The following is a 15106-nucleotide window of genomic DNA, read 5'->3' on the forward strand; positions in this document are numbered from 1 at the left end:
CACAACTTCTTGTAGTTTCAAACTCACCTAACTACATAGAGGAAAAGTGTAATGTCTTATACAAGTGGACATTACTCACTCAACATTGGTGATTGTGATGCAATCATAGATTTGAGTTATTGGCCAAAGACTTGAGGAACAGGGGCCTAGGATCTTTTCTGAGTTTGTGCCTTCCAGAAGGATTTTTTTCTAAAATATTTAATGTTGATAAGCTGATCTTACTCTTAATGGCGGGGCTCTGCTTGCTTTGTCAATAGAGAACTGAACATTCTTAATTACAGCTATGGTTTAATTTATCGATCTGGTAACTTTAGCTCTAACCCAATTTTCAACTTCAATCTTATTTCTAATCTTGTTTCCAAAATTTAATTGGCTGAATGGAAAGGATGGGATTTTTCAGCCCCTACATAGACTTTAATTTATTCACTATTTGGATTACACAAATCTCTTCATTGTCTGACAAAATTTTTCTTTCTTTTCATTTTTTCTTTTTATACCATATAAAATTCTATGATCATTTTATTGACAGCTTCCTCAATTACTCTGCTCCCCCTTTTTATTTATTCCTAGCCAAAACACAAAGGAAACAAATTACACTATTACACTGTCTGACATTGACAATCGAATTACTGGCCCTCTCTTGGCAAAGCTTTAGAACCCTTCTGCTGGCCCCCTTCAGCTGGAATATCTTGGGCCTTGTGCCTCCCTCTCTTGAAACAAAATGTTATCAAAATCTGAAAGAAGTAGCTAAAACACTCCACCATCCTGACATTTCCTATCCAGCTGCCTGGAATTCTTATCTTTAGTCATATTATCTGGGTCTCAAAATACAGCAGATGGTTGCTTAATCAAACAACTTTTCTGTTTAGCGTAACAAGAATTGAAACTTTCCCAGCCTTTAATGTAGGAAAACCTCACTGTTTGTCATTCAATCCATGCAGTTATTTTCACATTTTAGTGTTTGGAACTTCCAAGGACTAACCTCTTTATTAGTTAGGACTCTTGCTTGCAAGCAACAGAGGATTACTCTGGTTAGGAAACTAGGGTTATTGAAGAAATACTGTGATAGCCCATAGAATCAAAGGAAGAGTAGAACAGTTTAGCCTTGGGGAAGTAAGAGGAACAGGTGGACTTCGGTTCTTCTATCTAGTGTTCTGACATTTTGATGACATAGTTTGAAATTTTTTTCATTAATTACCTAAGTCCAACTCTACTCGCAAAATACCATTTAGACTCTAAGAAGTTTTATCAAAATTCAGTGATCTTAAACCCTGTTCACTTTACAGATGAGAAAACTGATCTGGGCAAGTTAAATAATTGGATCATTGTAAATATATTAAAGTTCCTTTGACACTTAACTAAATAAATCCCTCTGAATGGTCCTTAGAGTAAATTAACTTATAAAGCATTCCTAAGAGTAAATATGATTAAAGTGACATTTTACCAAGATGCATTGTGTAACTCCCTTTGTTGTGTCACTGAATGTGGCACCATGATCTTTATATTTATTCAGTCTTTATACTTTTCTCAGCCCTTCTCCTCTATCTACAACAATACCAAGATTATGTATCAGTTGTTGCCCAAAGTCAATCAGTAACACTGAGAGCATATTTGAGAAAGACTGCCTAGATGTAATACTTTTGGGAAAATCATATTTTTCTATATTATCTCAATACTTTTTAATCTAGTGGTTTGTTAAGATTAGCTTACTCTGAAAAAATTTTTTTCTTTGGAATTTCATTCATTTCTTTAACAAAGATTTATTGACCATGTACTGTGTGTAAGGCACATAAAAATTTGGGATGCATTAGTGAACAAAACAAGAAAGAAAAATAAAGTATCTTAAACTCCCATTCTCATTGGAGAATAAATGATAAACATATAAGTAAATTATATACTATATTAGCTGATATTAAGCATTATAAGAAATAGAGTAGTTTAAGGGATCAGAACTTGGAAAGAAGGGTTGAAATTTTAAATGGAGTGGTTAGGAAAGTCCTTGCTGAGAAAATGACATTTGAACAAAGACTCAAAGGAGATGAGAAACTCCTTCATGTGGGTATTTGGGGGAAGAACTTTAGACTATACTACTTTGATTTACTTTGGATTTTTCAACTAACTGTATTGAGGTATAATTTATACACAATAAAATGTACCCACCTTAATTTCAGAGTTTTATGAGTTTAGACAAACGTATATTCCATGTTACCAACATCACAACCAAAACACAGGACATTTTCATCACCTCCAAAACTTTCTTTACATTCTATCCCAAGCTCCACTTATTACCACTAGTCTTAGCTAACAGCTGATCTTCTTTCTATATCTATAATTTAGATTTATCTTCCTAGAGTTTCATAAAAATGAAATTATACAATATGTATTTCTTTGTGCCTCCCGTCTTTTGCTTGGCATAAACTTTTTCTGACTCACCTTTGTAGTTGTACATCTCAGCAGTTCATTCCTTTTCATCACTGTGTATTATTTCATTGTATGAAAATGCTATAGTTTGCATCTTTGTTTACTTGTTGACATTTGTGTTGTTTCCATTTTTTCACTATTGCACATAAAGCTGCTATGGACATTTAAGATAAGACTTCATGTGGACATATATTTTCATTTCTTTTATCGATACCTTGGAGGAGATATCTTGTTGGGTCACACGTAAGTTGTATATTTATAAGAAGCTGTCAAACTCTTGTCGGAGTGCTGACACCATTTTTATTCCTGACATTAACATATGAGATTTCCAATAGCTCTATATCCTTGCTAACGTTAAGCAATGTCAACCTTTTAAAATTTAACCATTCAAGTGGGTGTGTAGTGGTATCTCATTGTGTTTTTTGTGTGTGTGTGTTGGGGGGTTATTTATTTATTTTTGGTTGCATTGGGTCTTGGTTGCTGCACGCAGGCTTTCTCTAGTTGTGGTGGCTTCTCTTGTTGCAGAGCATGGGCTCTAGGCGTGTGGGCTTCAGTAGTTGCAGCATGCAGGCTCAGTAGTTGCAGCACATGGGCCCTAGGGTGTGCGGGCTTCAGTAGTTGCGGTGTGCGGGCTCAGTCCTTGTGGCATGTGGGCTCTAGAGCACAGGCTCAAAAGTTGTGGCATATGGGCTTAGTTTTATATATATATATATATATATATATATACACACACACACACACACACACGCATATATATAATAAAGAATTGACCTTTATAAAGTGTGTATATATATATGTGTGTGTGTGTATATATATATATATATATATATATATATATATATATATATATATATATATATATAAAGTAAGGAATGGGCTCCTGTTGTTAGGAAGGCTGAGAAATCCTAAGGTATGCAGTTGGCAAGCTGGAGACCTGGGAGAGCCAATTGTCTAGTTCCAGTTTGAGTGCAAAGGCCTGAGAACCAGGAGAGCTGATGGTATAAGTGCTGGTCTAAAAGCTAGCAGGCTTGAGAACAAAGAAAAGTTGATGCTTCAGTTTGAGTTTGAAAGCAGGAAAATATAGAAGTTCTAGCTCTAAGGCAATCAGGCAGAGGAGTTCCCTTTTAACTCTAGGGAGGGTCAGCATTTTTGGTCTATTCAAGCCTTCAACTGAAGTTCAACTGATTGGATGAGGACCACATCAGAGAATTCAATCTTCTCTACTCAGTCTACCAATTCAAGCGTTAATCTCATCCAAAACACCCACATGGACACACCCCAAATAATGTTTGAGCAAATAGCTGGGTACTCTGTGGCCCATTCAAATTGACACATAAAACTAACCACCACATTGTAGAAGGGAAACTATCTACAACGTAACAAAGTTCTTCTCAATTTACATGGGGGCCTGGCAAATCTGGGTAGGCAAATTTCAAATAAGAAGAGATGTAGCTATACAAACATTTATACTTGGTACCTACCTATAGAGATATATAGGTATCTTTTAAAAAATATATTTATTTACTTATTTATTTATTGGATGGGCCTGGTCTTAGTTGCAGCATGAGGGATCTTTAGTTGTGGCATGTGGGCTCTTTTAGTTGTGGCATGCGGGATCCAGTTCCCTCACCAAGAATGGAACCTGGGCCCCCTGCATTGGGAGTGTGGAGTCTTAACCACTGGACCACAGGGGAAGTCCCAACATATAGATATCTTGAACAACACAGGTTTGAACTGCATGGGTCCACTTATACATGGATTTGTTTCAGTAAATATATTGGAAAAAATTTTGGAGATCTGGACAATTTGAAAAAACTTGCAGCTAACTGTGTAGCTTAAAAATAGCAAAAAAATTAAGAAAAAGGTATCTCATGAATGTATAAAATGTATGTAAATACTAGCCTATTCTTACACAGGCATAAGGTGAGTGATATTTAATATAAAATTAATAATGTGCTTGTTTTCTTACTGTTTTATAACTTTGCTTTCAAAGAATTACATTACTGTAGAGTATGCCTCTCTCTAGTAATTGGAGAAAACTGTGTATTGAGCTATCATCACACGTAAATTTTTTTTAAATATAACAATGTTTCCACTACCATATTATGAATGTGACTATTATAGCGTATGCCATAAAAATTTTATAGCCATTTTTTATTAGTGTATAGGCTAGGCTACTGTGAAGTAGTCATATTACTCCTGCTTCCTCATCAATGCATGAACTGTTTTACCTGTAAATAAATAAGAATTTCTTTTTCACCTTATCTTTTCATTTTTTGATGTCTAGTGTAAGTAATACATATAACATCTACAGTGTTTTGTGTCATATAAGATAATATGGATGTAGGTACTAACAGATAATTCATCTTGTAAACAGACAAACTTATGGTATCCATAAATGCAGTACAGTACTATAAATTTCTCTTCTCTACCATTTTCTTAAAAACATTTTCTTTTCTTTAGCTTACTTTATTGTAAGAATACAGTATATGGTACATATAACATACAAAATGTGTGTTAATCAACTATTTATGTTATTAGTAAGGCTTCTGGTCAACAGCAGCCTATTAGTAATAGCTATACTTGTATTTTCCACCATGCAGGGGGTTGATGCCCTTAACACCCATGTTGTTCAAGGATCAACTGTATCTTGAATTACTAGGTACTTGATGTGAATAAGTACCTACTTTTATTATAAACAATTGTTCATTGATGCTGTTACTACATTTTTATTAAATGTGTTTTAGAACTGCGTTGTTTAATGTTCCTAAATTGCTTGAAATATTCAGATGCCAATTTATAACCCCTGAAACTGGAGGAAGATATATTTCCCATTCAGTCACTGGGTTCTTAACATTGCCTAAGTTTTACAGGATGTAAAAGAGAAGATATTTGGAGAAAAAAAGGAAATCAGATATTTCTAGTTTCCATGAGGTGCCATGCTGTGGTCAGACCAAATCACTAATGAAAGCTTCAGCTGTGGATATATAAAAATGCTATCTTCTTGGTGAAGAACTAGAGACTAGACATGAATCTGAGGTTGTATCAGAAGCACTCCTTGCTTTGGCTTTCCAGGGACTTAAAATGACAAGCTAAGGCCAGCTCCGTGGTGGGCAAGATGCCAAAGTAAGACATTCCTCTCTAAACCCACCATACTCATCAGAGACATTGGCCCATGTTAACATAATAGGAAGCAGGATTGTCTAATGGGTTGGAAGCAGATGTAAGGAACACGAGCTAGTAAATTTGTAGGTGGCATTTGTCAATAACATTGCCTACATTTTGTTGATAGAATAGTATGTCTTTTGGAATAGCTTCAGATGGCCAAACAAGGAATGGTTGGGTATAAATGAGGATGGGAAGTCCAGACAGGATATGGTTTCATCCTATTAAATTTCCAGGTTTTTGGCACTGATTCCACTGCTGTGGGGAGGAGTCTACATAGCCCATCACATCACAGCTTTCTTCTAACTTGACAGAGCTTCTATTGTACCAGGCAGATAAAACCCAAGAGAGATTCATTTGGATTTAGGCTGTGGGTGGGAACTAGGTTAAACTTTGTTCCCAGCTCATGTTCTACATATCACATTCTTAGGCCAAATAAAAAAACACCCATCCCTTCAAGGTTGACATACAACTGGGTTTTACTTCACATAGTGAGATTGAATTTTTGAACAAGGAGCATGTCCCTAGGGGCCACTTATGGGTGAACTTTCACTCACTTCAAGCTGTAGGGGAAATCTCAGCAGCATATGAATATTCAGTGAGACCATCAGTACTTCTGTTAGAATACAGATTCTGTTTGATTTTTGTAGGATAGGTACTTATTCATTAGGATTTTTCTCCTTGGAGATTATAAAATTAAATGTTTTTCTTCCTTTACTAAAATACTTTCAAGAGAGGAATTTTACTCCTTAAGCCAGGTGGATTCCAGTGATATTTACCTAACCTTCACTGACATCAGATGTTCACATTAATTCAATTTGCTTACAGCTCTAGCTATTTTCTAAAAGAAAAAAATTTTTCTGAGATTTTCATGATATGGAATCTCCCCACTTAGCATATAATATTTTATCTAATTTTAGATTTGGTTATAAAATTTTGTCTTTATTTTCTTCTTATTCATATTTACCACCACTTTATTACTTTGTGAATTGTTTTTGTGGGTAATAGGTTTGAAACTTGGGATGTTCTTTTGTTTTTGAAGAGTTTCATATCACAAAGAGTTCCATATCACTAGGGTAGAAATTAATTCACTTTTGTGGCCTCAGTCAAAATAATTTTCAAAACAATGTTATGTTCAACTTTCACCTGATAATATTTTACAGTTTTGACCATCTGTCAATATCCATTGTGCTTCCATTCTCATATTCGCACACTCTTACTGTCGTGAAACATGTTGTAGCATGAAAAATATAGTAGATTTTGTTTTTTCATTTAAAGCGCACAACTAGGGACTTCCCTGGTGGCACAGTGGTTAAGAATCTGCCTGCCAATGCAGGCGACATGGGTTTGAGCCCTGGTCCAGGAAGATCCCACATGCCACGGAGCAACTAAGCCCATGAGCCACAACTACTGAGCCTGCGCTCTAGAGGCCGCAAGCCGCAACTACTAAGCCCATGCGCCTAGAGACCATGCTCTGCAACAAAAGAAGTCAGTGCAGTGAGAAGCCCGCACACTGCAATTAAGAGTAACCCCCTCTCACCACAACTAGAGAAAGCCCGTGCACAGCAACGAAGACCCAACACAGCCAAAAATAAATAAATTTATTTAAAAAAAAATAAAGCGCACAACTAAGACTGACTACTGGTATTACTTTAGGAATTTTCACAGAGTGTTTTCTTTCTGGGAATTATGAAGTTAGTTTTGGGATCTGGACAAGTTACAAAGAATTCTGAGAATCTTGAGTTCTAAAAGTAGCTATATCAGTTCAGAGGTCAGGTAGTTTGCCAGTGAAAGGGCAATGCTGGGGCAAGTGACCCTTCATCATGCTGTCATAGAACTGCTTCTTTCTCCTACAATCTGCAGTGTAGAGAATGGCTTCTTTCCAACCACCTAGCCCCATTCTGCCTCCTCAGTTAACATCTGATGTGGGGGCCTGTAGCCCCTGTTTGGGGCAAGGACTTATTGAAGATTGGTGAGCTTTGTTGCTGCTTATCTCTCTTGGCTTCTGGCAAGACTAGCTATGTTTGTTTGGAAATTGATTTCAGTTTCTTTTGTTTTTGTTTTTTTTAACAGATGAAAGTGCTTCATCAAAGGCCCAGATTCTTGTCCTCAGCCATTCTTGAGTTGTGTTTATGGTAATCATATCATTCAAACTGGGACAGTTTTGGTAGTGAAAGATGTATCATGAATAATTACACTGGGGGACAGGTGTAAAATAAGACTGTCCCAGATGAAAACTAAGATGAAAGTTCACTGTATCTATAACAGTATAGAGGTGGTTTCACAGTGTATCTATAGTAAGAGTGACTGACAAGAGGAGAAATGTACTGTCATAAGGTGAACTAGGTGATAGATCGATGCCATGTACATGCAATGACCTTATAAATCACAGGCCACCAGGACCAACACAGAAGGGAAACACTAGGTCATTGCTTATCACTCACTGTTTGGTTTCAGTAAACCAGGACTTGCTCAACTTTGTGTAACAGACATTTTTTGAAATATGAGGAAAGTATGAAAGTACAGAGCAGGGGCTTCAGTCCTGCTGTCCTCAGCTAAAGTACTTGTGGGAAAATCTCAGAGAGAGGAGTCATCTGAGAAGTATCAGTTGCCAATACGCCCAGCAGCTGGGAGAATGGCTGTTTCTTTCCTACAGTGGGGATCTGGGTGGGCACCACAGCATCCACTAAATCATTAGAAATCAAACTTGCCTGCACATTAGAATGACTTGGGGAGATTTGCAAACTTCCAAATCCCAGTGTGCATGCTGGACCAATTAAATCATAATTTCAGGAATTGGGGCCCAGGTGTCAGTGCTCTTTAATACTCCCCAAGTGGTTCCAGCATACAGCCCCAGTCAAGTTGAAGAAACAACTGCATTTCAGTACAAACTTCCACTTATATAGGTGTTTAAAAATGTCTTACGGTATGATTCTTTTGAGTGTAATTGTCCAATTTTCCCAACACCATTTATTGAAGAAGCATTCTTTCCTCATTGTATATTCTTGCCTACTTTGCTATAGATTAATTACCCATATAAGGGTGATTTCATTTCTGGGCTCTCTATTCTGTTTCATTGATCTATGTGTCTATTTTTGTGCCCAAACCATACCATTTTGATCACTGTAGCTTTGTAGTATAGTTTGAAATCAAGGAGCATGATACCTCCAGCTTTGTTCTTTTTTGTCAAGATTGTTTGGCTATTCAGGGCCTTTTGTGTATCCATAAAAAATTTGAGAATTATTTGTTCTAGGTCTGTGAAAAATGTCATTGGTATTTTGATAGGGATTGCATTGTATCTGTAGATTTCCTTGGGTAGTAGGGTCACTTTAACAATGTTAATTTTTCCAATCCGCAAACACAATATATCTTTCCATCTGTTTATGTCCTCTTCAATTTCTTACATCAATGGCTTATAGTTTTCTGAGTACAGGTCTTTTACCTCCTTAGATTTATTCCTAGGTATTTTATTCTTTTTGATGTGATTGTAAATGGGATTGTTTTCTGAATTTCTCTTTCTGATGGTTTGTTTTTAGTGTATACAAATACAACAGATATCTGTATATTAATTTTATATCCTACAACTTTAACAAACTTACTGATGAGTTCTAGTATCTTTTGGTGGCATCTTTAAGATTTTCTATGTATGATATCATGTCATCTGAAAATAGTGACAGTTTTACTTCTTCCTTTTCAATTATATTCCTTTTATTTCTTTTTTTTTCCTTATTGAATCAAATTGGATTACTCTCTCACACCATGTACAAAAATAAATTCAAAATGGATTAAAGGCTTAAATTTAAGACCTGAAACCATAAAACTTCTAGAAGAAAACATAGTATGCTCTTTGACATCAGTCTTAGTAATATGTTTTTGGATATGTCTCTTCAGGAAAGGGAAACAAAGACAAAAATAAACAATTGGGACTACATCAATCTAAAAAGCTTTTGCAAAGGGAAGGAAGTTATCAACAAAGCAAAGGGGCCACCTACTGAATGGGAGAAGATATTTGCAAACAATATATCTGATAAGGGGTTAATATGCAAAATATATAAAGAACTCATACAACTCAACATCAAAAAAAAAAACTTGATTAAAATATGGGCAGAACAGGCTTCCCTGGTGGCACAGTGGTTGAGAGTCCGCCTGCTGATGCAGGGGACGCGGGTTCGTGCCCCAGTCTGGGAATATCCCACATGCCACGGAGCGGCTGGGCCTGTGAGCCATGGCCGCTGAGCCTGCACATCCAGAGCCTGTGCTCCACAGCGGGAGAGGCCACAACAGTGAGAGGCCTGCGTACTGCAAAAAAAATATTGTCAGAGGATCTGGATAAACATTTTTCTGAAGAAGACATACAGATGGGCGACAGACAATTGGAAAGATGCTCAACATCACTAATCATCAAGGAAATGTAAATCAAAACCACAATGAGATATTTCATAGCTGTTAGAATGACTGTTGTCAAAAAGACAAGAAATAACAAGTGTTGGCAAGGATGTGAAGAAAAGAGAACCCTCCTGCACTGTTGGTGGGAATATAAATTGGTGCAGCCACTATGGAAAACAGAATGAAGGTTCCTCAAAAAATTAAAGTATAATTTTAATTATATTTAAATGATCCAACAGTTCCACTCCTGGGCTTTTATCCAAAGAAAAGGAAAACACTAATTTGAAAAGATATATGCACCCCTATGTTCATTGCAGCATTATTTACAATAACCAAGATATGGAAACAACCTAGGTGTCCATCGATGGATGAATGGGTAAAGGAGATGTGGATATATATATATACAAAAGAATATGTCTCAGCCATTAAAAAAGAATGAAATTTTGTCATTTGTGAGCTCATGGATGGACCTCTTGATTATAATGCTAAGTGAAATATGTCAGACAGAGAAAGAAAGATACTGTATGTTTTCACTTATATGTAGAATCTAAAAAGCCAAACAAATAAATAAATGTAACAAAATAGAAACAGACTCACAGAGAACAAACTAGTGGTTGCCAGAGGGGAAATGGGGTTGGAGAGGGGCAAAATAAGTGAAGGGGATTAATAGGTACAAACTACCAGTTATAAAATAAATAAATCACAGGAATGTAAAATACAGCACAGAGAATATAGTCAATATTTAACCATAGTTTTGTATGGTGTGTAATCTACAAAAATAGTGAATTCACTGTGCCGTACACCTGAAACTAATATAATATTATAAGTCAACTGTACTTAAATTTTAAAAATGTCTCTTCAAAAAAAAAAAAAAAAAAAGAAAACATCTCCATGGAGAAGAATATAAACCTTAATGCAAGACATTTTATTTTTTTCTTCCAGTTTTATTACGATATAATTGACACAGCACTGTATAAATTTAAGATATACAGTGTAATGACTTAACTTACATATACTGTGAAATGATTATCACAATAAGTTTAGTGAACATTCATCATGTCATATAAAAACAAAATTAAAGAAATAGAAAAAAGACTTTTCTTGTGATAAGAACTCTTAGGACTTACTCTTAATAATTTTCATATATAACATACAACAGTGTTAATTATACTTATCACATTGTACATTACATCCCTAGTACTTTATTTATCTTATAACTGGATGTTGGTACCTTTTGACTGCCTTCATCCAATTCCGTCTCCTTGCAACTCTGGTAAGCACAAATCTGATCTCTTCTATGAATTTGTTTTTGAAGTATAATTGACCTACAATACTATGTTAGTTCCTGTTACACAGCATAGTAGTTCAATATTTCTATGCATTTCAAAATGATCACCATGATAAGTCTAGTTACAATATGTCACCATACAAAGATATTACATAGTTATTGACTATATTCCCCATACTGTACATTTCATACCCCTCCTCCTTCCCTTCTAATAACTAGTACTCTATTCTCTGTATTCATGTGTTTGTTTTTGTTTGTTTTAGTTTATTTATTTAGTTTCCACATGAGTGAAATTGTTATTTTGTAACTGGAGGTTTGTACTTAATCTCCCTCACTTTATTTCTCTTTCTCCCTCTCCCTTCTGGCAACCACTTGTTTGATCTATGTATCTGTAACTCTTTCTGTTTTGTTCATTTGTTTTGCTTTTTAGATTGCACATATAAGTAAAATCAGGCAATATTCGTCTTTGTCTGACTCATTTCAGTTAGCATAACACCCTTTTGGTCCATTCATGAGGTCACAAATGACAAGATTTCATTATTTTTTAATGGCTGAGAAATATTCCTTTGTATATATATCCACATCTTCTTTATCCCTTCATCCATCAGTGGACATCTAAGTTGTTTCCATACCTTGGCTATTGTAAATAATGCTGCAATGAATCCAAAAAAGAGGGGATATATGTATATATTTAGCTGATTCACTTCATTGTACAGCAGAAACTAACAACATTGTAAAGCAGCTATACCCCAATTAAAAATGAAAAAAAAAGAAAAAAAGAAAGAAAACCAACATATAGCAGGTTGTTATGGCAACTGGAATACCGGAGTTTATAACATCACTCTAATTAATGTTATCCAAATGTTATTAATCTTTCAACATCACTCACATTCTCTGAAGGAACAACAGCTCTGGCTCTCCTAGGATTTTTCAATAGTGTAATCTCTTGCAGCTTTCTTCACATTTTTTTTTTTTTTTTCAAATAGATCTTACCCTGACTTTGCTTTAGTGAAATTAGCTATTGTTTTTACTCCTTTACTCATTCTATTTTTGGCTACTATTTTATTTTATTTATCTATTTTTTTGGCTGCATTGGGTCTTCATTGCCACGTGTGGGCTTTCTCTAGTTGTGGCGAGTGGGGACTACTCTTTGTTGTGGTGCATGGGTTTCTCATTGTGGTGGCTTCTCTTGTTATGGAGCACAGGCTGTAGGTGCACAGGCTTCAGTAGTTGCAACATGTGGGCCCTAGAGCATGCAGGCTTCAGTAGTTGTAGCACATAGGCTCAGTAGTTGTGGCACATGGGCTCAGTAGTTGTGGCTCACAGGCTGTAGAGCACAGGCTCAGTAGTTGTGGTGCACGGGCTTAGTGGCTCCGCAGCATGTGGGATCTTCCCGGACTGGTGATCAAACCCTTGTCGCCTGCATTGGCAGGCAGATTCTTAACCACTGAGCCACCAGGGAAGTCCTGGCTGCTATTTTTTGATAAAACTCGAAATAAAATGGAAAAAAAAAATTACAGCTAAAAAATAGAATAAAGCCTAAAGATTAAAAAAGGATTATACATTTAAATGTGGAGAATCTGAGAAAAATATTAAAATATTTTACATACAAAAAATAATAATGTAATAAACATAGGGCTGCATATATCTTTTCAAATTTCAGATAAATACCTAGGAGTGGAATTGTTGGATCATAGGGTAGTTCTATTTTTAATTTTTTGAGGAAATTTCGTACTGTTTTCCATACTGGCTGCACCAATTTACATGCCGACCAATGGTGCACAAGTGTTCTCTTTTCTCCACATCCTTGCCAACTTATTTCTTGTCTTTTTTACAGTAGCCATTCTGGCAGGTGTGAGGTGATACCGCACTGTGGTTTTGATTTGCATTTCCCTGATGATTAGTGATGTTGAACATTTTTTCCTGTGTCTGTGGCCATATGTATGTCTTCTCTGGAAAAATGTCTATTTAGGTCCTCTGCCCATTTTTTAAATTGAATTGTTTGTTGTTATTGTTTTGTTGTTGTTTTGATATTGAGTTGTACGAGTACTTTATGTATTTTGGATGCTAATCCTTATCAAACACATCATTTGCAACTACCTTCTCTGATTCAGTAAGTTGCCTTTTCATTTTGTTGATAGTTTTATTCATTGTGGAAAAGCTCTTTAATCTTGTCCCATTTGTATCTTTGCTTTTGTTTCACTTGCCTGAGAAACAGATCCAGACAAAATGTTGCTAAGACTGATATCAAAGAGTGTACTGCTTATGTTTTCTTCTATGAGTTTTATGGTTTTAAGTCTTATATTTAAATCCATTTTGAATTCATTTTTGTATATAGTATGAAAAAATGGTCTTGTTTCATTCTTTAACCTGTAGCTGTCCAGTTTTCTCAACACCACTTATTGAAGAGATTGTCTTTTCCCTGTAGTATATTCTCGCCTATTTTATCATAGATTAATTGCCCATTTGTGAGTGCATTTATTTCTGGGCTCTCTATTCTGTTTCATTGATCTTTGTGCCTGTTTATGTGCCAGTTTTGACTACCATTAACTTTGTAGTATAATTTGAAGTCAGTGAGCATGATACCTACATCTCTATTCTTTTCTTTCTCAAGATTGCTTTGTCTATTTGGGGTCTTCTGTGGTTCCAAACAAATGTCAGAATCATTTATTCTAGGTCTGTGAAAAATGCCACGGGTAGTTTGATAGGAATTGCATTGTAGTAGTATGGACATTTTAACAATATTAATTCTTCCAATCTATGAGCAAGCATGGGATATCTTTCCATTTATTTGTGTCTTCAGAGTACAGGGCTTACATCTCCTGGTTAAACTTATTCCTAGGTATTCTTTTTGATGTGATTGTTAATGGGTTTATTAATTTCACCTTCTGATAGTTTGTTACTAGTGTATGAAATGCAACAGATTCTGTATATTAATTTTACCTCCTGCAGCTCTACTGAATTCATTTATTAGGTCTAATAGTTTTTTGGTGGTGACTTCAGAATTTTCTAGATTTAGTATGCTATCTGCAAGTAGCAACACTTTTACTTCTTTTCTTCTAGTTTGCATGCCTTTTATTTCTTTCTCTTGTCTGATTGCTGTGGTTAGGACTTCTAATACTATATTAAATAGATGTGGTGAGAGAGGGCATCCTTGTCTTTTTCCAGATCTTAGAGGAAAAGTGTTCAGCATTTCACAATTGAATATGTTGTTATCTGTAGGTTTTTCATATATGGCCTTTATTATGTTGAGGTATATTCCCTCTATACCAACTTTGTTGAGTGTTTTTATCATGAGTGAATGCTGAATTTTGTTAAAGGCTTTTTCTGTATCTATTGAAATGATCATGTGATTTTTCTCCTTTGTTTTATTAACATGGTGTATCACGTTGATTGTTCTGTGGATACTGAACCAACCTTGTATCCCTGGAATAAATCCCACTTGATCATGATGTATAATCTTTTTAATGTGTTGTCAAATTTGGTTTGCTAATTTTGCTGAGTATTTTTGCATCTGTGTTCGTCAGGGATATTGACCTGTAATTTTTCACTTTTTGTAGCTTCTTTATCTGGTTTTAGAATTAGGGTAATGCTGGTCTCATAAAATGAGTTTGGAAGTGTTCACTCCTCTACAATTTTTTGAAACAGTTTGAGAGGAATAGGTATTTCCTCTTCTTTAAATGTGTGTCAGAATTCCCCTGTGAAGCCATCTGGTTCTGGACCTTTTTTTGTTGGCATTTGATTACTGATTCAATTTCATTACTAGTAATCAAATCTGTTCAGATTTTCTATTTTTTCCTGATTCAGTCTTGGAAGATTGTGTTTTTCTAGGAATTTATCCATTTC

This window comes from Kogia breviceps, chromosome 17 (assembly GCF_026419965.1).
Source record: "Kogia breviceps isolate mKogBre1 chromosome 17, mKogBre1 haplotype 1, whole genome shotgun sequence".
Taxonomy (NCBI): domain Eukaryota; kingdom Metazoa; phylum Chordata; class Mammalia; order Artiodactyla; family Physeteridae; genus Kogia; species Kogia breviceps.